This window comes from Eschrichtius robustus, chromosome 15 (genome assembly GCF_028021215.1).
Source record: "Eschrichtius robustus isolate mEscRob2 chromosome 15, mEscRob2.pri, whole genome shotgun sequence".
Lineage (NCBI taxonomy): Eukaryota > Metazoa > Chordata > Mammalia > Artiodactyla > Eschrichtiidae > Eschrichtius > Eschrichtius robustus.
In genome coordinates this window covers 42,614,702-42,640,368 of record NC_090838.1, presented here as the reverse complement: position 1 = coordinate 42,640,368, position 25,667 = coordinate 42,614,702, and the positions used below count along the sequence as shown (strand labels likewise).

General features: G+C 36.4%; 1 protein-coding gene across 17 annotated transcripts in view; it reads left to right on the top strand.

The window, feature by feature from the left end:
- Positions 1–25,667, top strand: part of NRXN1 (neurexin 1) — a 1,110,559-nt gene that overhangs the window by 366,042 nt on the left and 718,850 nt on the right. The window lies entirely within an intron of this gene.

Below are 25,667 nucleotides of genomic sequence, written 5' to 3'. Positions count from 1 at the left end.
TCTTGTCTATGTTTCTATTATTGACTGGTAGCCCAAAATATTGGAGCAGACTGTTAGAAGCAGATAGTATTGCCAGTCAGTTTAAAAATCTATTGATTCCCACAATAGCATTTGTGGTTTATAGGACTGCTGGGCTATTTCATTTCTTTTTTCCATAGCTAGCCTTTTTTTTTTTTTTCCTAACGTCTTTATTGGAGTATAATTGCTTTACAATGTTGTGTTAGTTTCTGCTGTATAACAAAATGAATCAGCTATATGCATACGTATATCTCCATATCCCCTCCCTCTTGCGTCTCCCTCCCACCCTCCTTATCCCACCCCTCTAGGTGGTCGCAAAGCACCAGCTGATCTCCCTGTGTGATGCAGCTGCTTCCCACTAGCTATCTATTTTACATTTGGTAGTGTATATATGTCAGTGCTACTCTCTTACTTCATCCCAGCTTCCCCTTCCCCTTCCCCGTGTCCTCAGGTCCATTCTCTATGTCTGTGTCTTTACTCCTGTCCTGCTCCTAGGTTCATCAGAACCATTTTTTTTTTTTTTAGATTCCATATATATGTGTTAGCGTACGGTATTTGTTTTTCTCTTCCTGACTTGCTTCACTCTGTATGACAGACACGAGGTTCATCCCCCTCACTACAAATAACTCAGTTTCATTTCTTTTTATGGCTGAGTAATATTCCATTGTGTATATGTGCCACATCTTCTTTAGCTATTCATCTGTCAGTGGACACTTAGGTTGCTTCCATGTCCTGGCTATTGTAAATAGTGCTTCAATTAACATTGTGGTACATGACTCTTTTTGAATTATGGTTTTCTCAGGGTATATGCCCAGTAGTGGGATTGCTGGGTCATATGGTAGTTCTATTTTTAGTTTTTTTAAGGAACCTCCATACTCTTCTCCATAGTGGCTGTACCAATTTACATTCCCACCAACGGTGCAAGAGGGTTCCCTTTTCTCCACACCTTCTCCAGCATTTATTGTTTGTAGATTTTTTGATGATGGCCATTCTGACCAATGTGAGGTGATACCTCATTGTAGTTTTGATTTACATTTCTCTGATGATTAGTGATGTTGAGCATCTTTTCATGTGTTTGTTGGCAATCTGTATCTTCTTTGGAGAAATGTCTATTTAGGTCTTCTGCCCATTTTTGGATTGGGTTGTTTGTTTTTTTGATATTGAGCTGCATGAGCTGCTTGTATATTTTGGAGATTAATCCTTTGTCAGTTGCTTCGTTTGTAAGTATTTTCTCGCATTCTGAGGGTTGTCTTTTCATCTTAGCCTTTTTTACTTCAGATTCAGCACATCTAAAATTAAACTCATTATCATTGCTCCAAAATATATCCCTCTTTCTTTATTTTCTCCTATTCATCCAAGCCAAAAACCTGCAAACCATTCTCAACTTTTACCTCTCTCTCATCTGCCTGTATAAATGATCACAGAATTCTGCTGTTTCTTCTCCAAAATACTCTCAGATCTCTCCCCCCTTTCTCCATGCTACTACTATGGCTAGACCTGTCATTCCTTGGCTGAACCATTATTATAGCCTCCCAGCTGACCTCCCTGACTCCTACTTCACCTCTTTCCCATTTTCCACATTTAGTAAGATTCAAATGTGACTATGTCACTCCAATTTTAAAAATCATTTCTATATCTCTATGGCCTAAGAATGAACGTCAAACTCTATGGCACAGCAGAAAAAGCCTCCTTGGTTTGGCCTCGGCCTACCTAAGTCATCTGCTGTGCCTTCCTTTACCATCCCCCACTCTGCCTCGTGCTCCAGCCATCCAGACAACCTGCAGTTCTTTGACAGTGCCTTCCTGTTTTAGACCTGTAGGCTTTCATTCGGGCTGTGTTCTCTAAAGAGAATGCCCTTCCCTCCATTCTACCTTTTCCTTTTCAGACCACATCTCCAAGAGTTCCTTACTCTTCTCTAAGTGCCACTGTATCTTGTATACATCTTTCTTAAGGCTTTTATTTTACATTATTATAATTAGTTATTTACCTGTCTGGTGTCTTTTCTACTAGCTGGCAGTTTTTGGAGATGGTGGTCTGTGTCTTCCTTTACCTAAAATAGACCCTGATAAATAGTAGGTGCTTAATCAATGCTGAATGTATGGGACCACTTCTTCTTCATATGCTGGTATTTTCCAACAAATCACTTTTTCTATAAAATAATTTTCTGGTTATGAATGTCCATGCAGAATAAAACTTCTGGTCTGTAATAGACATGCATTTTTAAGCATCTAGCCTCAGAAATAAATAGGCAGATCTGAGCGGTAAGAGCTAGCATACTTTCTAAACTACCCTCAATTTTAATTACTGTCATTCTCTTTATTTTGTTAACTTCTTTCAAAAGTCACATTGCCCACCCCTACTGCCTACTTTGTAACATATGCAGATATGTATAGGTTCAAGAAATACCAAGTAAGTAAACAGTTCATTTTCCAGTTTAATAAACCATAACCAAACGATGGTTGCATTATATTAGATGTGATCTAAATGTGTTGTTTTGCAAATATAATGATATGTTTGAATTATAAATACATAGTGATGCTCACAAAAGCATGTTTGGTTTAATACGTAATTTTTCACAAGAGATCTTCCATTTCAGGGGACCTCATGAAAAAGTTTCACTGAATATAACCAGCTAAAATATATTTAATAAACTTAAATGATAATAATCAAACCAGTTTTTAAATAAGTATCATGTAAACTGTACAGGATTTTATCCATAACAGCTGGGAAATTCAACTGAATACCGCTTTGGCTTCATTTAGTGATTTTTCTTGAATCTCTATTAGTCGACCTATTGATATTCACATTTTACTCAAAAGAAAACTGAAATGAGGGGTAAAGAAAAACTTCAGAGTGGATGTCTGAAACACTGAATTTCCACACTTGTTGTCTTAAGACCTCTATAACAAATTCTGTGGTCTTCCTCAAGGAATTCGAGTTCAGTTTAAAATTACCTATCAAGTTAAATAAGCATATGACTCCTCTTGACCACAGCAATTAAAGACCAAGGTAGAAGAACAAAAGCATACCTACATTTTAATGAAGTCATTTTTTTAGATTAACCTGAGTAATTACACTGCAATTTAAAAAACAAACAAAAAAGGTTCACAAGAAATTAGCACTGGACTAACTTTGAATTGTAGTTCTTATTAATGGTTGATGGTATAGCTTATAGTTGGTGGTAGTCTGAAGGAGCCAATAAGAAAACTTTAAATTGCTGTTTGAAAAGTAAAAATTATTTAAATTCCAATGATATGCTATGAATAGTCAATGGAGGTTAATCAGTGTTATAGCAAATTATGGTTACAAATGTTTTCAAAATTAATTTATCCATCATTAAGTATTATGGGTCATCATAAAGAGATTTTGTTCTCATTGATATCTACCTGCATTTTATATTTTAGGTTAGGTGCTAGGTTGAATATTTACAATTAGAATAGAAAGCTGAAAACTAAAAAGAATCAGATAAAATTTAAGGGTAATACAAGATACACAAAAAGAGTTTTAAATCCTAATGAGCACATTCTGTCGGGTTTTTTCTGGTTTTTGGTTTTTGGTTTTTGGTTTTAGTTTGGTTCTTCCTGTCATGAAAACAGATGAAAAATTCTCACTTTTCTTCAAAGTTTTATTGTGCTATAGTTATCATGTGCTTACTGGCAGCTTAAATTCTGTTAGTTTAACAAAATAGCAAAAAATATTGATGGTGAAAATATACTGTTGAATTAGCAAAGCTCCACTTAACCATCAGGTATTTATTTTTATTTAAATTGCAACATCATATTGGAATACAAAAGCTTTTCCCCAAAGCCAGCATGCTTTCTTCCACAGCAAATTACACTCCAGGTTCTTACTACTGATAACATATATTTAGTTACAAGATGTGCATGCAATAAGCAAAATATGATTTGTGTGACTTAAGGCATTGTGAATATTTAATAAACTTGGTGTAATGAATATTATCAGGAGAAAGAAATGATTTGAAAATAATAAGATTGATGACATAGCATAAATCAAGAAGAATATAAGGTAATTATATCATTTTATTGTATTCAGCAACCAGAAAATCTGAATTTTAGTTATAAAAGTGGAAAAAATGGTGCATTGTTTTCTGTGCAAATAGCCACATAGATTAAAAACTAAAAGAATCTATTAAGTCTCTTATACAATATGCAGAATATAAAGTATTATTAATTTTTTCTATCATTACTTGGTTTCTGTAGCAACTTGGAAAATCTTATTCTCGAGAGAAATTCCCCAAGGTTTGTTTGCATTGTCAGGAAAAATTTTAAAAAAGAAAGAAAATAAATCTAAGTTTTGTAATAATCAGGGCTTTTTATATATGTTTCAGTTATACATTTTGAATTACGAAAAATATACCGTTAAAGCAGACAAGATCTGGATGGATGCTAAAATTAGTGGGCAAAAATTTAAGAGAAAAAGGATATTTGCATAGCCCCAAAGTATCTCCCCCAGGGTATTTATTAACTGCAAAGGGAAAATAGTAATTTTTACAGTGGAGAAACACAGCAGACACTAGCTGAACCAAATCATCAAAGTTAAAATCACCAGTCGAGAGACACAGCAACATCATTTCCCCCCAGACATAATGCACTGAGAAGGGCATATCACTTCTGGAATATTCTTGATAAAATTCATAACCTCAATCTAATCATGAGAAGACAAATCCAATCTGAAGAACATTCTACAAAGTAAGTGATCACTACTCTCCGAGTACCAGTGTCCTTGGTTCTCCTAAGGTGACTAAGAAGACATAACCAGGTGGGAGCCTGCATTGGGTTCTGGGACAAAATAAAGATACTAGTGGAAAAACTGAATCCAAGTACAGTCTGTAATTTGGTTAATCATATTGAACCAATGTTATTTTCTTTTGATAATTGTCCTTTGATAGTATGAGATATTAATGTTAAGTAGAGTGGAGAGCATATGGTAATTCTCTGTACTATCTTTGCAATTCTTCTGTAAGTCTAAAATTATTTCCAAATTAAAAACAAATTCAAGTGATTTTTATATTGTGTCTTACCTTATAGTAAAAACAAAAGTCCATACCCATATCATTAAAATATATTATAATGGAAAAATATATAGCATTAAAGATTTGGAAGAGCACTTGTAAAGTTTTCACTTGCCTTTTTTAACAATAAAGAAATACTTAGTTAATAAGAGAATATGGGGACTTCCCTGGTGGCGCAGTGGTTGGGAGTCCGCCTGCCATTGCAGGACACATGGGTTCGAGCCCTGGTCTGGGAAGATCCCACATGCCACAGAGCAACTAAGCCCGTGCGCCACAGCTACTGAGCCTGCGCTCTAGAGCCCACGAGCCGCAACTACTGAGCCCACGTGCCACAACTACCGAAGCCCGTGCGCCTAGAGCCCATGCTCCGCAACAAGAGAAGCCACTGCAATGAGAAGCCTGAGCACCACAGCGAAGACCCAACGCAGCCAAAAATAAATAAATAAATATAATTTAAGGAAAAAAAAAAAAAAGAATGTGGTACAATTAGGAAAAAAAAAAAGAGAGAATATGAACAGCTTCCTACATGATTTTATGGAAAACTTGTGGAACATGCCTGATGTTTCCTCAGCTTGAACCAACATTTAGGAGTTGAGTAGAGTGAGAAAACACCTGTATTTATTCTTTAGATTTATGATGCAATACTCTTGTTAAAATTACTGCTTTCCCTTGATAAATACACTAAGATAGAATAAATTTTAAAAACAGTCGAATACAGTAAGACAATGCTGACTATAGATGTATAAAGTTGTTCTTAAAACTTTAATCTGTGTAGAACAAAATTATGTGTTGAAAATTCTAGTTCACATTATCTCTCCCTTTTGAAAGAGCCTTGAGAATTATACTAGCAGCAGCCTTTTTCGAGATAGTTCTAAACTGAGGTCTGGTTGATGCAGTGTTTTTAAGTAATTGAGAGCAAGCCAATGTGCTTTTCTGTGAAATCACTGTGTTTGTTTCTCTACCTGTAAACTGAGGTTACTCTATTAAATTTACATTGATTCTACACTGGGAAACTGTGGAGACAAATTTGATGATGAATAGGGGATGGACATTAAAAAAAAATTACTATTAGAAGAAATGCTTTATTGTATAGTAGTTTAATCAAGTGGCATTGTCATCCAGAATAATTGTCATGAAACTTGCTGTGGCTATATTGTCAAATTTCTTAGCTGTAACTAAGGGATTATTTAGCAATTGCACTATATCTCCAAGTGAGGGCAATAAATGATGATGATGGAAGCATCCTCTCAAGTTTAAAATATCATATGAAAATATAATTGATTTTTTTAACATCTTTATTGGAGTATAATTGCTTTACACTGTTGTGTTAGTTTCTGCTGTATAACAAAGTGAATCAGCTATACATATACATATATCCCCATATCTCCTCCCTCTTGCCTCTCCCTCCCACCCTCCCTATCCCACCCCTCTAAACCCCTCAAAACACCAAGCTGATCTCCTTGTGCTATGTGGCTGCTTCCCACTAGCTATCTATTTTACATTTGATAGTGTATATATGTCCATGCCACTGTCTCACTTCGTCCCAGCTTACCCTTCCCCCTCCCCGTGTCCTCAGGTCCATTCTCTGTGTCTGTGTCTCTATTCCTGTCCTGCCCCTAGGTTCTTCAGAAACTTTTTTTTTAGATTGCTCATATATGTGTTAGCATACGGTATTTGTTTTTCTCTTTCTGACTTACTTCACTCTGTATGACAGTCTCTAGGTCCATCCACCTCACTACAAATAACTCAATTTCATTTCTTTTTATGGCTGAGTAATTTTCCATTGTATATATGTGCCACATCTTCTTTATCCATTCATCTGTCGATGGACACTTAGGTTGCTTCCATGTCCTGGCTATTGTAAATAGTGCTGCAGTGAACATTGTGGTACATGACTCTTTTTCAATTATGGTTTTCTCAGGGTATATGCCCAGTAGTGGGATTGCTGGGTCGTATGGTAGTTCTATTTTTAGTTTTTTAAGGAACCTCCATACTGTTCTCCATAGTGACTGTATCAATTTACATTCCCACCAACAGTGCAAGAGGGTTCCCTTTTCTCTCCAGCATTTATTGTTTGTAGATTTTTTGATGATGGCCATTCTGACCAGTGTGAGGTGATACCTCATTGTAGTTTTGATTTGCATTTCTCTAATAATTAGTGATGTTGAACATCCTTTCATGTGTTTGTTGGCAATCTGTATGTCTTCTTGGAGAAATGTCTATTTAGGTCTTCTGCCCATCTTTGGATTCGGTTGTTTGTTTTTTTGATATTGAGCTGCATGAGCTGCTTGTATATTTTGGAGATTAATCCTTTGTCGGTTGCTTCATTTGCAAATATTTTCTCCCCTTCTGAGGGTTGTCTTTTCATCTTGTTTATGGTTTCCTTTGCTGTGCAGAAGCTTTTACGTTTCATTAGGTCCCATTTGTTTATTTTTGTTTTTATTTCCATTTCTCTAGGAGGTGGGTCAAAAAGGATCTTGCTGTGATTTATGTCATAGAGTATTCTGCCTACATTTTCCTCTAGGAGTTTTATAGTGTCGGCCTTACATGTAGGTCTTTAATCCATTTTGACTTTATTTTTGTGTATGGTGTTAGGGAGTGTTCTAATTTCATTCATTTACATGTAGCTGTCCAGTTTTCCCAGCACCACTTTAACTAATTGAAGCAGAAAAACCATATGATCATCTCAATAGATGCAGAAAAAGCTTTCAACAAAATTCAACACCTATTCATGATAAAAACCCTCCAGAAAGTAGGCATAGAGGGAACTTACCTCAACATAATAAAGGCCATATATGACAAGCCTACAGCCAACATCGTTCTCAATGGTGAAAAACTGAAACCATTTCCACTAAGATCAGGAACAAGACAAGGTTGCCCACTCTTTCCACTATTATTCAACATAGTTTTGGAAGTTTTAGCCACAGCAGTCAGAGAAGAAAAAGAAATAAAAGGAATCCAAATTGGAAAAGAAGTAAAACTCTCACTGTTTGCAGATGACATGATACTATACACAGAGAATCCTAAAGATGCTACCAGAAAACTATTAGAGCTAATCAATGAATTTGGTAAAGTAGCAGGATACAAAATTAATGCACAGAAATCTCTTACAGTCCTATACACTAATGATGAAATATCTGAAAGAGAAATTAAGGAAATACTCCCATTTACCATTGCAACAAAAAGAATAAAATACCTAGGAATAAACCTACCTAAGGAGACAAAAGACCTGTATGTAGAAAACTATAAGGCACTGATGAAAGAAATAAAAGATGATACAAACAGATGGAAAGATATACCATGTTCTTGGATTGGAAGAATCAACATTGTGAAAATGACTGTACTACCCAAAAGCAAACTACAGATTCAATGCAATCCCTGTCAAACTACCAATGACATTTTTCACAGAACTAGAACAAAAAATTTCACAATTTGTATGGAAACACAAATGACCCCAAATAGCCAAAGCAATCTTGAGAAAGAAAAATGGAGCTGGAGGAATCAGGCTCCCTGACTTCAGACTGTACTACAAAGCTACAGTAATCAAGACAGTATGGTACTGGCACAAAAACGGAAATATAGATCAATGGAACAGGATAGAAAGCCCAGAGATAAACCCACGCACATATGGTCACTTTATCTTTGATAAGGGAGGCGTGAATATACAATGGAGAAAAGACAGCCTCTTCAATAAGTGGTGCTGGGATATTTGATTTTTGTTTCTATTTTTGATATTGCTCTTTATTTCTATTATAACAATGATTTCAGAAAAAAATTTAATCTTAAATCTTTCAGGGATTTTTCACAGCCTTAAACAAGATAATGTTTAATCTCCCTAATCTTGCAAAAAAATTCAAATATCTCATCATTACTTCATTTAATAAATATCTAAGCTCTGCCATGTTCCAGGTCCCATGGCTGTCATTAGGGCACAGAGGGAGTAAGACTAGGTCTGTCTTTTAGGTGCTCACCAGCTTAGTTCACGAAACCTATTTCTTGATATTTCTCTGGGTGAGCCCTTTATCCAGACCAGCTGGCCCACACACGTATTTCCGGATGGCCACCACTCCCTCCCTTTATTTTCCTACTTAACTTCCGTTCTCCTCAGTTCCCATGCACCCTGTTACATCAATCACCTGGAGGCCTTGCATCCCCAGACCAGCACAGTCCTCAGCAGTCTCTCTTTCTATACTGAAAAATTCAGCTTGCACTTCCTGCATGCAGCAGTCCCCATATGTTTGAATATATCATGGCCTCTCAATGAGAGTCAGCATTCCCAGCATGGGAACCGTCCCTTCTTTTTCTATCTTTGCCTTTCCAGCAACAACTGTAGGGAAGCACATGGAACCAATTTTATTTTAATTTGTGGACAAGAGCATCAGTATATGAGTCCTTCCCCAAGACCCAAATATTTTTTTATCTGACCTTTCTCCTGTTTACCTCCTCCTTCCTTTCTCTCACTCCAAAGAAAACTCTTCATTATGAAATTCCCTCCGGAAATCTCTATTTCATGCTGATATAATTCTAAAGCATGAAGCCAATGATAGACATGTCCTGTGGCCAGGATGATGATAAATCCCTAGGCTCTCAAGGCTTTCCAAACTTTTTCACATCATGATGCCCAAGAAAATGATGATGTTTGAATGGTACGTTGAAGTAAATAGGAAGCTGTTTGCCCCTGTTTTACCCAGCTGCTCCAGGACAGAGGTATTGATATCATAGCATAGCTGTCCAGATTTCAATACAACCCAGCTCACTGCACTAATTAATTGTACAAGGTAACTTCGGGGCAATATTTCTTCTCAAATCCTGTAGGCAATACATTTCCTCCTCCCCAATGCATGCTATGTAGTTACTGCTTTTGTCTTAATTTCTGGAGATACTACTATTTGACTTGAGGATATCCTACAGTAGTGGTTTAATAAGTTTGTAGATTGTGAACAAGCAAACAAAAATTGTCCACACATTGACTCTATTTTTCAAGTCCTTTGAACCTTTCACTTAGCTCAAAACAAAAGAGCACTGATTAAGCAAGGGAGTGCTTGAGGCAATCACTCTGCTTCCCTGTTTTATTGTCCTACATAGCTTATAATGGGTGCTCCATGAAGACACCAACAAGACAGTGAATTGACAAATCAAATATGGCCCCAGATAGCAGTAAATAGAGCCCTCAGTTGAAAGAGAAGAGGGAAATTGAGATGTTAGACACTGTGTTAACTACCAGGACTAAAATCCCATCTGCAATTCTTTGCAGTTCCCATTTTTTCCTAACAGACATCTTACTACTCAAGGATAAACTGCCATTAGGTGAATAATGTATTCTTACTTGGTTCAAGGCATTTTGTTACACCAGAGACTATATAAAATGTGAAAATTTTCTGAAAACTATGTTTTTTCTGAAAATTTTTGTATAAATAATGACAAAGATGATAGTAAACATTTTGAATGGAACATAACTAATTTTAGAATATGGTTTCAGAACTCTGGGAATTTTTAATGTAGTGCTACAGATAAGTTATACAGAGATGCAGTAATAGCTAGGAATATAAGGCTAGATTGGGATGACACTAGAGACATATACATGGAGAAGATTAGAAGGAATACAGTGTTTTAAAGAAGGAAAATATCATTTATAACCAGAGGTAACAAGGAAAGATTCTCAGACATGTTAAAATTTGAGCTGAGCAATGCAGGATGAATATGAGGGGAAAACTCAGAGCTCAGATTAGATGTACCTCAGTGTACTTCTTTTGGTTATCCCATTTATATGACATTCTATCCTCATTCTTACAAATTAGCAAAATAGCCACCAGCCCTATGAATGTATCAGTGTTTGCAGAATGCAGTTTATTTCATGCCAGTTGAAGGACACAATATTGGTTATACATGTCAATTGAAAGAAACTAAAAATATATTTCTTATTCTGTGAACGTGTATAACCAATATTATGTCCTTCCAATAACTTGAAGCCCTTCATTCACCCACTGCTATTTGTAACATCTTACTAAATGTTGATAGAAGAAGCCCTCTGTTATTTTGCTTCTCTGAAGATGGCAATTATGAAATTATCCCTGGTAAATAGGAAACCATGTTGATAACATGCAATTAAGATGCATCATCAGAAATAGAAAAATGCTGTTTACTTGACAGAGTTAAATCTCCAAAAAGGAGATAACTTGTCTTAATTCTTTCTGGACTTCTCTGTATTTCACATTTATAGGTTTTTGTTTTTGTCTTTAGAATAAAAGCACAAATTTATAAATGGTTAAAATATCCCAATTGCTTTTTTAAAAAAAATTTTATTGGGGTATAGTTAATTTACAATGTTGTGTTAGTTTTAGGTGTACAGCAAAGTGAATCTGTTATACATATACTTATATCCACTCTTTTTTAGATTATTTTCCCATATAGGCCGTTACAGTGTATTGAATGGAGTCCAATTGCTTTTGAAGAATGAAGGAATATTATGTTAAAAAAGCAAATATTTAACAAAATATTATGTTAAAAAAAGAATGAAGGAATATTATGTTAAAAAAAGCAAATTAAAATAAAACCAAATTTGTTTTTTCGTTAGCTACTTGAAAACAAAATGAGGTCATTCTACACTAGCGACATAACCTTCTCTTTTATATACCCTCACCATGCCACCCACATACTTTCTAAACCTAGAATCTGTAAGTTCGTTAAATGCTCTTCACACACACACACACACACACACACACACACACACACAGAAAATAAATAAATTAATAAAAATTATTGTCTTATGCTCTGGAACTTGGATACCATTTGCCTTGTTTGGCCTAGGTGAATATAGTTCCCTGTGCTCTACAGTAGGACCTTGTTGTTTATCCATTCTATATATAATAGCTTACATCTGCTAACCCCAGCCTCCCACTCCATCCCTCCCCCAACTCCCTCCCCCTTGGCAACCACCAGTCTGTTCTCTATGTCCATGATTCTGTATCTGTTTCATAGATAGGTTCATTTGTGTCATATTTTAGATTCCACATATGAGTGATATCATATGGTATTTGTCTTTCTCTTTCTGACTTACTTCACTTAGTATGATAATCTCTAGTTGTATCCATGTTGTTGCAAATGGCATATTTCATTCTTTTTCATGGCTGAGTAGTATTAAAAAGGAATTGACTTTTGATACACATAATAACATGGATGAATCTCAAAATAATTATACCAAGTGACTGTATTAGTCAGTGTTCACCAGAGAAAAAGAACCAATAGGATATAGATATAGATGTAGATGTAGATGTAGGTACAGATACAGATATATGAGACGATTTATTATGGGAATGGCTGACACAATTATAGAGACTAAGATATGTCACTGTCTGCCATCTGCAAGTTGGAGAACCAGGAAAGCTGGTGGTATAATTCAGTCTGAGTCTGAAGGCCTGAGAACCAGGAGCTCCAATGTCTAAGGGCAGGGGAAGATGGATGTACTAGCTCAAGAAGAGAGAGAATTCACCCTTCCTCTGCCTTTTTGTTCTGTTTGAAGTCCTCAGTGAATGATGCCCACTCGCACTGGTGAGGGTAGGTCTTCTTTACTCAGTCTGTGGGTTCAAATGCTAATCTCTCTGGAAACACCCTCACAGACACACCCAGAAATAAAATTTTACCAGCTATCTAGGCATCCCTTAGCCCAGTCAAGTTGACACATAAAATTAATCATCACAGTGACAAAAACCAGATTAAAACAAACAAACAAACTATATACTATATTATCCCAATTACATTAAATTCTAGAAAATGTAACTAATATATAGTGACAGAAAGCCAATCAGTGGTTGCCTGGTGCTGGGAGGATGAGTAGAAGGGGTTACACCTTTGATAGTTTCATGGGTGTATACATATATCAAAACTTGTGAAATTATACATTTTTGATATGTAGAATTTGCTGAATGTCAACTGTATCTCAGGAAGCTGTTTTTTAAAAGAGGGAGGACATTCAGTTAATTACTGGAAATGGTTCCTTCAATAATAAAATGTAGACAGTTGAGATGTAACTGCAACTAAATAAATTAGTTCTAACTGGGATTTATCAGTTAGAAGATCGGGAATCAATAACAAGAGAGAAATCCTTTCTACTGAACTTCACGTCTATCCAGAGTATTTTAAGGTATGGGAGGGCCCCCTCCTTATATCACAGATAATGTTTTAAAGTCTATTTTATTAACTAGCAGGAAAGTAGTAAACCTATTGAATCTAATGCATGAAATTAGCATAATAATTAAAGTTTGACCTTATTGTAGGTCACAAAAATTGTTTAATCTCTTTATTCATCTGTGCATATTGAGAAAGAAAGTGACCTGTGGAGATGCTAGTAAGCTAGGATCTATCAAAGCAACCATGTTATGTTAAAAGAACAAAGTTAATTATACTTTCAGTTTATCACTTTTTTGATGCTGTAAAGGTTAACATGATTTGTTTTTTCTCTTCAAACAGCTTATATGTAAAAGAACCAAAAATTACATGAGTTTCTATTTGAAAGATAAACATCTCTTTGTCTTTTATTAAGAATTATAGTTCTGCACAAGGGGTGATAGCATTGGGCTATTTTTCTTGCAAAACAAGACTAAAATATACCTTACAATTTCAGTTTTTTTTAAGGAATATCAACTCATTTCCTATTATGTGAACCTAAAGCTTTATCTCAGCTTCAAGGGAATGTCAATGTTTATGATTTGGTTTCTAAACTCAAGACAGTTTCTGGTTGAGATGAGATGGCTAGCTTCTCTGTGCCCAGACAGTGAAGGACATTGTGCAAGTCACAATTATCTACAGACACTTTCCTGTTAAATCTTTCAAAAGAATCAAGTGCTTCGCCTCTGGTTCCATATGGTAATTCTGGGGCCAAAATTAGAGTGTTTTTACCACCAAGGAAGAGAATTAAATCCCAGTGCCTCTCCATCTATCCCCTTCACACACACTTTATTATAGAATTTCTTAAGCTTTGAATTGTCAAGAGTTCAACTCTCAGCTAGAGATTTGGGATACATATTTTTGGCTCAATGGCTTATGCAAGTTTCTCTGAAAAGGGAAGCATGCTATTCTTTAGTTTGTATTAAAATTATTTTCTTTTTTAAGAGAGGGAAGAGATGTATTCTGATTGGAAAATATAAAATGTAAATGGTATTTTTAGTGAATTTCAAGATTCCTTTAGCATTTAACAATTATTTAAATAATTGCTTTGTGTAACTGTGTATTTGTCATCTCTCTGCCATAACAGTTTGTAAGTTCCAAGAGAATCTGTTTGTTCATTCACCATTGCATTCCTACCCTCTGAGCACAGTGCCTAGGCCCATAGTAGGAGATCCTTAAATACTTCTTTATTAAAGGGTGAATTAATAACATAAATGAACAAAAAACATTTTCAGCTTCTAAATGGCGGTTTCTCCCAGAGATCACTGTCATTGAGACTTTTAAATGTATAGATTCAGCAAGCAGGATTTCAGCTATTGGGAGAGAGATGCTAGATATTTCCATCCAATCAAAATAAGAAGAGTTAAAATAATAGAAATATTCTTAAATCTTTAAACTCAGAGTTATATTTTTGGATACAGAACATGCCATTATAAGAATGAAATAGTCACTAGACTGCATATTGTGATATATATAGATTGTGACTGTGGGTTATATGTATGTGAATTATGCATATGCATTTGAAAATTCCATATTAACTTTTTCCAGAACCCAGAATGAGGCAGAATCACTTTAATGCACCAATTGTCACATGTCCTATAAGAATGCAACTAATTGTGAAATTAGCCCAAGCAAAGGAGAATTAGGAAGGCAATTCTAAGCTAAGATATTGTCAAACACGTGTGTTTTTTAGTTTTCTTTCATTTTTTGTTTATCTGGACTTGACTGTTTATGTTAAACTCTTACCCTTCACTGTAAAGACTCCATAACCTCAGGGTTGGAATAGGCAGTTTCTTACCAGAGATCATGGATAGGAGTTCAGTGCCTCTAAAAACAGTAGAGGTAACTGAGCTAAAAATGGAACAAAAAATCAATTTCTAGGAAGCAGAAAGGAGAGCACAAAGATTCATTTAACTGAAAGAATCAGAAATCCTCTCAAGATGCAGGAATCTAAAAGACAGAGAGATAAGAGAACAAACAGAAAAGTTGGAAAGGAGCAAGTGATTATCTAGGAAAAAAGTATTTTAGAGATACGAAAAAATACGGTGTGTGGATGGTGTTTCAGTGAACAAGAATACAGGGTGACCAGTTTAAGTCAAAGAGCGTGTTAGCAAGACTAGCCCTGGAAAACAGTGCAAGGCAGATAAAGGTATCCTCGACTTGTCTTTGCCTTCTGGCCTCCGTCACCTGTATCTTGGTTTATTATCCCTTAGCATCATTTATCATGGAGTGGTTCATGGACCAGAATGATCTATCAGAATCACCTGGGTGTTTGCTAAAAAACGAGGTTTTCCAGATGCCACCCCTCATCTACTGAGTGAGGATGACTGGGGATGATGTCCAAGGATCAGTGGTTTTACAGTCTCTAGAAGAGTTGGATCCTCTGTAAGGTTGGGAAGTCCTGGATCTAAACCTTCCATGCCAGTGTCCTCATCTTGCCCCATCAGCTAAAATTAGGTTGAAATTTACTCTCCCACATAGAAATTTCCTTGATCAAAATTTTCACTGCTTCAAAAATGAAAGAATCAAAATTTTCTATCCAGTACCCCAAACCCTTCTACTATATTAGTTGGAGAAGTAATAGACTTATCTTGTAGGAATTCTCTATGGACAGTTCCTTCATTCTCTTGATATTTTAACCATTCATACTTCTCCTAGCTAGAATTTGAAGACAGGAAAGTGGAACACTGGGTACCTAATGGGGATATGTTTGTAACAAGATGATCATTTCTGTGTGTCTCAAAACACACTGTGTAGGTGGCCACTAACGAACTGCCTATGCAAAAATCTAACCCTGAATATAGCAGGGCAGGTGTAGTGTTCAAAATAATGAAGGCAAAATAGAACCAGCAGCTTTTCCTTGCAGATGATATACTTTTCTAACTTATGCAAGCTGTGGTAAGGACATTCTGTTTAGTTTGTAGCATTTCAGCGCCTGTTGGGAGGAATTGAAATAGACTTTATACATGGCACCCTCAGACTCTCGAAAAATATTTGCTATGTACATTATAATATCAGTACTGTCACAGAATCTGTAGGGAGTGAAAGCCTTAAGGAATAATACAAATAACAATTAGGAGGAATTGCAGTGATGGACAGACCAAACAGTTCCTTTTCTAGTCTCTGCAAGTCTAAGAAGCCTTCAGGAAGCACTTCAAAAATATAATAACAGGCCTGCCTGGGAGAGGCAGCTACTAGTGTTTGCATGTCAAGCAATTCATTTTTTAATTAATATAAAGTATCTGGGGTGGTCTTCAGATGATGCATTTGGAGAAGGAATGATGCTGTTTGGGTTCTAAATGCCATGAAAAAGAAAAATAATTTCAGAAGGAAGGGGAAACTCCTGCTCTGCATAACCTAATCATATTATGAAGGCATACTGGTGCTGTCACTCATGTTACTGTACCATAGAATTTTCCTAATGTAACAAATAGAAGACCAAACCAGCCTCTAGGGCTATGTGTATAAACAGCTGATAGGTAATTACTAGGAACCTTTAAGGCACAAGCAAGGAAAAGTGGACGCTATTAAGAATAAGCTATAGTTGAGCAATGTGATAGAGCAAAGCACTATTTACATTCGCTAAATGGAAGGAAACTAGTTTCTGAAAAAGGAGAAAGAAGTTCATGCACCTAATTTGTTTTTAGACTCAAGCAGTCCATGTTAAACTGAGGCTAGGATGAGGAAGCAATCCAGGCAACACTACAAATCAGAAATAGGCTCAAAGATATATTTCATTGTCAGTTCTTCTGTGAACCCTCTACTGAAAGAACCTTCTCTTCCCTGATGGGTTAGGGACTTTGTCTTTGTTATCAAAGAGGCCTGAGATGCATGGATTTGCTGCTATTTGCTGAGGGAACCTAAGCCATCACCTGATATCTCTAAAACTCAGTTTACCTGTAAAATGTGGATAGTAAAAGTATTAGCATAGATGTTGGCAACAATGAGCACTAAATGATAATCACACTCGTCATAGTGATTTCATACTACATAAAGAACCTTGCAACCTTGTTTTAAGATAAACAAGCATGCGTACACATTCAGGATTATTTTGAACTCTCTGAGGGCTGAAACTTTGTTTTCTTTTTCCCCTCAGCTTTATTGAGGTATACTTAACAAATAAAATTGTGTATGTTTAAGGTGTACAGCGTGATTGGATTTGATATATGCATACATTATGAAATGATTACCACGATCAAGTTAATCAACTTATCCATCACCTCACATAGTTACCTTTTGTGTGTGTGTGTGTGATGAGATGCACTGTGTTAGCAAATTTCAAGTATACAAGACAGTATTATTATCTGTAGTCACCATGCTGTACATTAGATCCTCAGAGCTTATTCATTTCATATCTTTCTCTCTCCGTATCCAACCCTCAGACCAGTGCCTAGCACCTAGTTGAGACACCATACATTTTTTTTTAGATATTATCTGTTGATGAATGGACTTTCTGAGGTTCTGGTAGGTCCTGTTCCAGTATCTTGGAGGACCCTCAGTGCAAGTCAGAAGCAGCCAGCCAGATACATGGTATTGGCCTGCTTCCTGTGGAGTCAAATACCACATGTTCACGTTGACGTAAACCAGTGGCCAAGGGTCCTGCTCACATTTCCAAGCCTCTCACCTATTCTAACTGCAGGTTACACGTTACCCTTGCCTGAAGTCTCTTCTCCTTCCCAGATGGATTTTGATGTTCAAGGTGGGAGAACCCCACCCTCTTAAAAACCGAAACAAGTTCGTGATGCTAGGATATGACTTAGTAACAAGTCAGTCTCAATATTGTTACACTCTGTGGGGATGGAGAAGTATCTGATGCTCTGCCTAGTTGTAATGCTTTTGGGTGAAGGAAAGCAACATGGCAACTTTAGGAGGCTAGAATTTGCAGTCAGACAGACTAAGGCTTTGATCCTGCCTCTGCAATTCATTAGCACTGTAATCTTGAATGAACATCTTAACTTCTTTTTGAACACCTTAACTTCTTAATGCCTCTGTCTCCTCATCTGTAAAATAGGGGTAATAGTACCTACAACAAAGAATGTTTGTGATAGTTAAAGGAGATGGTGTATGTAATTGCTTAGCATAGTACCTGGCTCTCCTAGGCTCTCCCGACCTTCCACCTTTCCAAGGGTGTAAAGTGCAGGTGTTAGGATTTGTTGAGCACTCCCTCTATACCAGGCACTATTCTAGGTGCTGGGATAAATTAATAAACAATACAGACAAAAACTCCAGTCCTGGTGGAACAATTTTAATGATAATTCTTTTCTTTAATATAAAGTAAATTTTACACATTCATTGAATCTTCAAAACCGCCAATCTTATTAAAATGGAAACTAAATTTAGGATGAAATCAAAGCAAAATCAAGTATAAATGATGGTTATAATTGATTGTAAGATGTTAGTCAAGGCATTGACTAACTTTCAGAGGGTTAAATCTGTTGCAGACTTTTTAAAGTTGTGGATTCAGAAAAACAAAAGAAAAAGAATGAAAGCCATAATCAATTTTGATTAAAGAATAAACCACTAATTTTTCTTAAGAAAAATATATATGAATATATAATTTCCAATATACAAAAATATATCCCCAAGTAAGTTTCATATTCATAGAGGTATGTTTGGTTCTTAAATTTTAAAAGATTTCTAAGTCCTTTTAAAATTATAAAGTCCTCGATAATTTATGTCACGAAATGATTTTTAAATAAGATTTATTCCATTTATCAAACTTAACCCCAAACTATATGTCAGTATGCTGCATACTCCCCCCAAAACAGATTTTTAAGCTTCTTGGATGAAAAATAACTTACTTTTTTTTTCAAAGGACATTTATTATCCTCCACATTCAAATAAAGTGGGTCAGGTAATAGGCCTATCAAATAGACATGCAGGAGAAAATATACATATTAAACATAATGAAGCCCTTTGTAATGGGTAAATGTAAGAAGTGTCCAGCAAAATGAAAAATAGTTTACTACATCAAAAACTGTACATGGCAAAAGAACAATTGTTTATACATCCATTTACAGTATAATGGAATCTTGAAGCAATGTGTTGTTGATGCATTTAGCATTTGCCCTTGTTGACGGAACCAGAGAGCCATACCTCATGCCATCCTGTATGTGCGTGACATATAAGTGGTAAGAGAAATGGAGGACTGGGGAAAGGCCAAGAGTACTGAAGCTGAGTGATGAAGAGAGGCAAGCAGATGCTTCCTGCCACTACCTTCCCTAATCATCTACCTGAAGGTATCTTTTGAGTTTATGGTTCATTCTTCATCTATTGCTTGCCTACAGTGTAAAACGGACTGTTACAAGTGTTATGCTGTGATATATGTTGGATAGTATGAAATGATACATCCTGCGCTCAGGAAGCTCACACAATTCTAAAAAGAAGGAAGAGAGCTTTTCAGAATTGGGCAGTGTATGGTTATTCAGGGGGTAAAAGGAAGCACTTTTACTAGTGTGACTAAAGAGGAGGTGATGTTAACTCTGGACCTGGATGACACTGAGGGAGCAGCTGAGATACTGAGGATGAGATACTGAGTTACTGAGATACTGAGGATGGCAGAGAGGGGGCAGCAGCAGAGGCTCAGAAACAGGAGGGTGATGAGGCTATAGAGACAACAGGGAAAGGAGTGGGGAGGAACTTCCAAAGAGTCAATGCTTGTGAATGATGCTGGCAGAATAGCTGCCAGGAAATGGAAGTGGAGTGCAAAAGTGAGATTTATATTTCTAGAAGACATTTTCAGTAAGAATAATTGAGATAATTTTTCTTCCCATGACATAATTGTGCCCTCCAGGAAACAAAAACAGTGAAGACACTTCCAGCAAGTTAAGAACTTTGGGTTTGTACTTAAATGATCTGTGTTTGTGTCCTGGTTTGAGGATTACCAAGAAGTTAGGTCATTCTTCCTTCTAAAGTGAAGATACACCCACCTGCTCTTACCTCAACTATGGTTGTTTTGAGGTTGAATCAAATGGATAAGGTGTGAATGCTTTCTGGACCCTGGGATGAAAGTGTAGGGTTTATTATACTATAAGGTAAAATAAAGTAAAATGAAGATTCGGGCTAAGCACCTGCACAGTGAGCCAAAACAAAGGCAGCAAACAACAGAAATGAAAGAAAGACTAAGACTTGCTGAAAGCATTCTGATGGAAAAGGTAGTCATTCTTGTATCTTTATTCAGAAGCTAATTACGCAGTGTAAAAGCCTTTCTTAAGTGTGGAGAACGAGTCTCCGGTCTACTTGCTAATTTACTGTCATCTGAGATGTGGCTGCAGTTCATTGTGACTATATAGAAGAGGAAATCCAATAACATGGTTTACTAGTCCTGGTTCTACCACTTAGGGCTTCAATAAACTCTACAGCCTCTTTCTTTCTCTCTCAATTGGGGATAATAATAGCTCGGAGCTGTTGTATGGGTCAACAGATTATCCTTGTGATTTAAAGGAAGATGAGAATTTCAAGTGTAAAACAGTTAAAAAGACATTCAGTTTCTTTTTTTGTTTGTTTGCTTTTGAGGGCAGAACACAGAACACTTATCTCATGTCTATCCTCCAGTCCCAGCTGAGCCCCAGTCAATAGGAAGCAGAGACATCCACCACTTCTCAAGAGAAGGAAAGGGCTTTACAACTCCACGTCTGACCGTCTATCACTAAGAACAACACCAATCATTTAAGAACTGACTATCATAAGTGTGGCATCCCTGGGGAGGCTACTGACTAAACAAAAAATAAAGATCCCTGTCCTGTGTCACATTCCACTGTGGGAGATCGAACAACAAATATTTAAGCATAAGTAATTACATACTATATATATTAGGAAGTATGTAAGTTCAATGGAGAAAAATAAAGCAGGGCAAGGGAAGGTAAAGTGTGGGTGATATTGGGACAAAGATTAGAAAGAGGTGAGAGAGCAAGCAATATGGATATCTGGAAGAACATACCAGACAGAGGAAAGAGCCAGTGGAAGGCAGTGATCTAGTGAACTGCCTGGCTTGTTAAAGAATCAGTGGGTTAGTGGTTGTGGCTGGAGCACAGTGGGGGCCTGGGTGGTACTGAAGGTGAGCTCACAGACATAAGAGTGGAGTCAGATTGTGTAGTTATGGCCATTCTAAGGACTTCGGCTTTTATTCAGAGAGATGGGAAGCTGCGAGGGGTTTTGTTGTTGTTTTTTGTCTCTGAAATTTTTAATGCAATAGGAAAATGCCCATGTCATGTTCAATGGGGAAATAAAGATACAAAACCAACATACGATATTAACAGTGTTTATTTCTCAATGGATATTGGTACTTTCTCTTCCATTTAATTTCTTTATCTTCCAAAAAAAGAACAAATGCTCTAGGATAAGGATAGCCTTATTATTTTTTAAACTAATGAATTAATTGTAATGGTGGCATCTCTGATAACGAAGATTTTTTTTTTTAATTCAGATGCATGACTTTTTTTTTTCTTTTTTCTTTTTTTTTTAAATTTGTTTATTTTATTTATTTATGGCTGTGTTGGATCTTCGTTTCTGTGCGAGGGCTTTCTCCAGTTGTGGCAAGCGGGGGCCACTCTTCATCGCGCTGCGTGGGCCTCTCACTATCGCAGCCTCTTTTGTTGCGGAGCACAGGCTCCAGACGCGCAGGCTCAGTAATTGTGGCTCACGGGCCCAGTTGTTCCGCGGCATGTGGGATCCTCCCAGACCAGGGCTCGAACCCGTGTCCCCTGCATTGGCAGGCAGATTCTCAACCACTGCGCCACCAGGGAAGCCCAAACGAAGATATTTTGTCTCAAGTGTGAGATGATATTCTTGCTGAGAATTTTTTTTTCTTAGTAAATTGTTACTTTGTTCAAGTAGCCCTTGAGCTTGGGTGGTATGGTGGGGACCTGGGGGCTGTGGGGTAGATTGTCCATTAATTAATTAATGGTGATTCGTGTATAAACACAGAGAAGTCCTGTCGTGTCAGTTATGAATAGCCAAGAAAGGCAGGGTAGCCTACTGAGTATATTTAACCATGCATTTGTAAATAAAATAAATATTTACTTAGATGATAGATTAATTTCACTTCCCACTTGCTAACCTCAGTACCTTAAATGGAGCAAAAAAACTATGAGCAGTGGAGAAAATTGATACTTCTAGAACTCTATAAACTCCTGTTTCTCTTAATATGTACTTTATTTATTTTGTCCTTAGCTTGTGACTTTGTCAGATCATTTTCATGACTTCTGGCTGCACCTGTTCTCCTACAGATTGAGCTGTTCTTTAGAATGTAGGTGCTACTTACTCTTTTAATTAACACCTCTTCTGCTTCTAATTCAAAAAGGCTACTTAATTTCTCATGGATGGGATTTCAGCCAAAGAGTGACATGATTCAACTTTAAGTTTTAAAAGGATCATTTTGATTTCTTTTGGAGGAGGGAGGCAGGGAAGAGTAGACTCAGGGATACCAGTTTGGGGGTTATTTCAGAAGTCACCAGACACTGGTGACTCAGACAAGGGTGGCAGCAGTGAAAACGATAAGTGTTTAGATTCTGGGTTTATTCTGATGGTAGAGCTGATAGATTTGTAATGATTTTACCCAAGCTTTCTGAAGCCTAGAGGTCAATACCTTCCCATTTCTTTGTATCGGTAATTAGATTGAAAAGTGGTTCAAGTTTAATTTCACATTTATATGTCAGTTTACCCTTAAATAATCACTGGTTTAAGAATTCCTTTTCTTTTTTCTCCTTTGTTATCTTCTACTCTTATTTTTCATTGTATAAGACATTTACATGTAATATCAAAAAGAAGTGTCAATATATACTACTACAAAGTTAAAGTGATATATATCAGCTATATTTATGTGGTGGGTAAGTGAGTGATGACGTCCTAGCTTTCAAAGTCCCAAAGTTCTAGTTCTCTTCTATCCTGTTTCTTTCTCCTGCTCTCCTAAAATAAAAACAAAAGTAAAAACCAAAAACAACTGTTCTCCATTCATAGGTATTTTGTTCCCAACAAGATGCCTAGATGTAGCTCTTAAACTAAGTTATACTGGCAAAGCTTTTTAGCTATTAGCAAATATTTTTCAGTTCAGTTTAAATGTCATTTTACATCCAAACAAGCACTACAACCTTATCAGGCTGGACTGGTTCAGGTTTTGTTTATCAGAGCATCTCTAAACACATCCTGATAGAGAAGCATATATTCTTATCCCTAAGTTGTAGGCTACAACAAATCTGGGTTCCAGAAGCAGTTGTTTTGGTAATATGGAAAGAGTTGTTCGAAAGGCAAATAAAAATGCATCAGATGAAGTTCTTCTTGATTCTTTATTAATGCTTGAAAAAAAAAAGGTTATTATTTTCTTCTGAAAGAGAAAAGAGGAGAAGGAAATAGAAGAAAAATAAAGAGGGAAAAGAGAACTATATCTTTTTCTAATGCTTGCTACTTTCCGAAAGAAAAATATAAATAAAACTAGTCAGTCCAATTTGCAATTTAGTCATACTCAGTTAATTGTTTTTCTTAAATTGGCCAAACCACCACGTATCAAACAATCCCAGCTTTCCAAACATTCTATTTTACATCAAGATCTGACGTTTTTCCCAGGTTGCAAAGGACTTAAATTAATTTGACCTTTCTTGTTTTTTTGTTCCTTGCTCTCTTTCCCCACATCCACTTGGTCACACAGTGTGAAATGGATAATAATTTTTGTTTGAGCATCATTTGAACCTCTGTGTGGAGTAACCCTATTGGCTACTGATTAGATAGGAAGATGAAAAAGCCAGAAGGGAAGAAAGGGAGTAGGAGATTGTGTGCCTCAGCTGCAGCCATTATGTCACAAAGGAAAAGGAAGGAAACAAAAGAGGCAGGTGGAGAAGACAGTGATGACAGCTGGGTTCGAAACTGAACGTTTTTCCAACCGAATGAATCTTACACTATCCACGAGGCAGTAGGAGAGCAGGACAGTCTGATCACGTGGTTAACATATTTACTTAAAATCCAAATTGTGTTATACTAATACTTCAAGTATTTATATGTAAATCAAGGTTAACTTGAACGTCTCTATATTATTTATGTGTAAATTTAAAATTCAGCTTCCCTGCCTCTTTTCCCAATAGAAATGTGACCTCAGCAACTTCATGGAGATAAATAGATTGAGAATGAGCCATAAGCTGCAGCCATTTAGATATGGGAGTTAATTAAATATGAGTGGGAATCAACATGAGGAAATGGATGTAAAGGAAAAAGGGGACATAAAAACTTTAAAGAACAATAAAAAGAGGAGGAATTAAAAACAGAAAAGAGAAAGAACAGTCAGACACAATGAGAGATGGTCATGATCATAAGCCATCAGGAAAATGCAAATTAAAGCCACGATGAGATACCCCCCCTGAGATGGCTGTAATCAGAAAGACAGATAATAATGAGTATTGGGGAAGATAAGGAGAAGTTGGAACGCTCACATATTGCTGATGGTAATGTAAAACTTTGGAAAACTGGCAGTTTCCTAAAATGTTAAACATAGGTTTAACACATGACTCAATAATTCCACTCCTAGGTACCTAACCCAAGAGAAATAAAAACATGGCCACACAAAAACTTGTACATAGATGTTCATAGCATAGCATCATTATTTATAATAGCAAGAAGTAGAAACAATTCAAATGTCTGTCAACTGGGAGATGGGTAAGCAAAAATGTAATATATCCATTCAATGGAATACTGTTGTGTTCCACATGCTACATGCTACAACATGGATGGACCTCAAAAACTTTATGCTAAGTGAAAGAAGTCAGACACAAAAGGCCACGCATTATATGATTCCATATTAACTGTCCAGAAAAGGCAAATCTGTAGCCTTGTAGGCAAATCACCTACAAGAATAGTGATTGCCTGGGTTGACCTGGGGATGGGAACAGGGAATGACTGCTAATGGGCACAAGGTTTCTTTTTGGTGCAATGGAAATGTAAAATTAGACTGTGGTGATGGTGGCACAACATCGTAAATTTACCAAAACTCATTGAATTGTACATTTATTTATTTATTTTTATTGGAGTATAGTTGCTTTACAATATTGTGTTAGTTTATACTGTACAGCAAAGTGAATCAGCTATATGTATACATATATCCCCTCTTTTTTGGATTTCCTTCTCATTTAGGTCACCACAGAGCATTGAGTAGAGTTCCCTGTGCTATACAGTAGGTTCTCATTAGTTATCTATTTTATACATAATATCAATAGTGTATATATGTCAATCCCAATCTCCCACTTCAACCCACCCCCCTTCTTTCCCCCTTGGTGTACATACGTTTGTTCTCTATGTCTCTGTCTCTATTTCTCTTTGTAAATAAGACCGCCTATACCAATTTTTTTCAGATTCCACATATATGTGTTAATATACGATATTTGTTTTTCTCTTTCTGACTTACTTCACTCTGTATGACAGTCTCTAGGTACATCCATGTCTCTACAAATGACCCAATTTTGTTCCTTTTTAT